We start from the raw sequence: 2,287 nt of genomic DNA on the forward strand, positions 1-2,287 counted from the left end.
TTTGTTTGTTCCTCAAGTGTTTTCATCACAACCTAGAACTTCAGTTGCTTTTAGCATTGTAGTCATATGATTATAGAATTATGATATAGAAATTTTCCAATTCCAATTAAAAAAAAAAAAAAAAAAATCTTACAGAATTTATATAGTATATAATAGAATCAGGTTCAGTCTGTTCATTAAAGCTTCTACATTTGCTTTACATTTGTCCTAAATAACTTACAAAGCACTTCATATAATTTTGTTTTAATAGAAGTATGACAAAATGAACATAATTTGCTTTACAAACAATTTTCAGAGGCGCTCTGGAAGCAGAAACTCTCATTGGTTATTCCAAACCTCAGTGGGTGGAGCCTAATGATAACCTGTCTTTTCCAAAATAACTCTCTAATACTGTGCTTTACTAACTAGTAGAGAAGTAGTAGAAAACGGGGTGCTCGCACAACAATAGAAACTGGGGGGACACCAAAAAGTGATGCACATGGCTGAAATTAACCTTGTGTTAACCTTTTGCTTAATATTGGTCTGCCAATTTAAATAACCAGATGAATTACTCACAATTAATGTTGAAACAGGCTAACATTATGTTACATCACTGTAATAGTTACTCTCAGAACCCGTAGTAGGGAAGTCAACAACAAACGCATGTGGTTATGTTTAGCCAACACATGCATGTGGTTAAGTTAAGGCAACAAAAGCATGTGGTTAGGTTTCACTTTACATTCATACGAGAAGCAAACACTGGTCTCCTGGGTGAAAGTCAGTGACTGTTGGAGCCATCCACCACCCTTGCTTGCCCTGTGTGGACTTTTCACCCCCTTAAATTGCAATGCTGTCCGGCTATGTGTCCCCCTGATGCTATCAGGTTCCAACTGGTTGCCTATCATGCCGGCATGAAAGGGCATTTTTTTGCGTTGATGTCTGACACCGGAAGTCACTGCCAAAGGGTTGGTATTTGATGACTTCGTAAGGATAACAGGTTGTTAATACAGAATAGTGGTATAATATTACAATCAACATTTTACATTAATGTTAGCATGCTAGCACACAACTAAGCTTGTGAACATGATAATCATTACCTGTTAAACATCAATATGTTAGCATTGTGAGCATGTTAGCATGTTGACACTAGCATTTGCCTCACAGTAAACAAAGTAAGCCCAAGCACAGAGTGCTACAAAGCTTGGCATATTCCCTACTTAACTATAGAGTGTAAATATCATGTAAACTGTAACAGAAGAAGAACAAGATGGTGTAATGTAGCTGCTGTATTATTGATTATTTCTAGTCACAATAGCATCACTTGCAACATTATACTCAGTTTTGAGGAGAGGAATCAATTGAAATGAAACATGCTTCTCTGTGAAAAGTCCGACTCTGGTGGGACTCAAACCCACAACCTTTGAATCACTTCTCAAGTGCTTGACTAGAAGTCCAATGCGCTATCCATTGCGCCACAGAGCCTGTTGTGAAATAATACTGTGCATGAGTTAGAACTTTTTATCAGTCTAACTCCATAACTAACTTTGGTGGGTTTTGCCAACAACAATTTGAATTTAACACCAAACTACTGTATAACTCCACTGCGTTCTCTGAAATTGCAACCTACAGTCACAGCACAAATAGACACAAGTTGACTCAGGTTGAGGAGTGCTGACATACATGCCAGCACCCTCTCAATCAGAAGAAGGTGAACCTAGCCACACACCTTATAAAACATTGTGAAAACAACAACTATGAACACACAGCAACGCAGAATCTATAACCACAAACCCAACTGTTGATAAAGTTCAAGTGCAACCAAAACAATTAGGCTTGTCAACGCAGATACTGTGTGATATGATCACTCTCTATTTCCATCAAAGTGACAGGTACAATCTCACGTCAGCTCAAGTATTAAAAGAGATCTAATGGGGCTTAATATCTTGGCATCACCAAGCTTTTGGAAAAGCTTTGTTCAAACAAAACACCTCACATTCTACCCTGACTGTGAGAATCAGGTGGAGAGTGGAGATGTGCACTGCTAATTTTAGACGTAACACCTTTAATTTTACCAACTATCAAAACACATACTATCTGTAAAGAAGAAGAAAAAAAGCGTTTTCTCCCAACCACTGTCACACATTCAACAATGACGCTACTGATGGTATTTATCAAGCCAACTAGGTACAAATTAGTGAATATTTTCTGGATACAGTACTTACTGCTCTGTAACAATGGTGCTTTTTAAAACCTTTATTCAAAATTGAACAAGTTCAGGTTTGATGATGCATGCATCTATTCAATTTTT

General features: G+C 37.4%; 1 non-coding gene across 1 annotated transcript; it reads right to left on the reverse strand.

The window, feature by feature from the left end:
• Nucleotides 1-1,369: 1,369 nt before the first annotated feature.
• On the reverse strand, nucleotides 1,370-1,461 carry trnar-ucu (transfer RNA arginine (anticodon UCU)). Its single transcript is given in 2 exon segments — nucleotides 1,370-1,405; nucleotides 1,425-1,461. It is a non-coding gene; the product is annotated as a tRNA-Arg (tRNA).
• Between the last annotated feature and the right edge of the window lie 826 nt (nucleotides 1,462-2,287).

This window comes from Epinephelus lanceolatus, chromosome 12, assembly GCF_041903045.1.
Source record: "Epinephelus lanceolatus isolate andai-2023 chromosome 12, ASM4190304v1, whole genome shotgun sequence".
Taxonomy (NCBI): Eukaryota; Metazoa; Chordata; class Actinopteri; order Perciformes; family Serranidae; genus Epinephelus; species Epinephelus lanceolatus.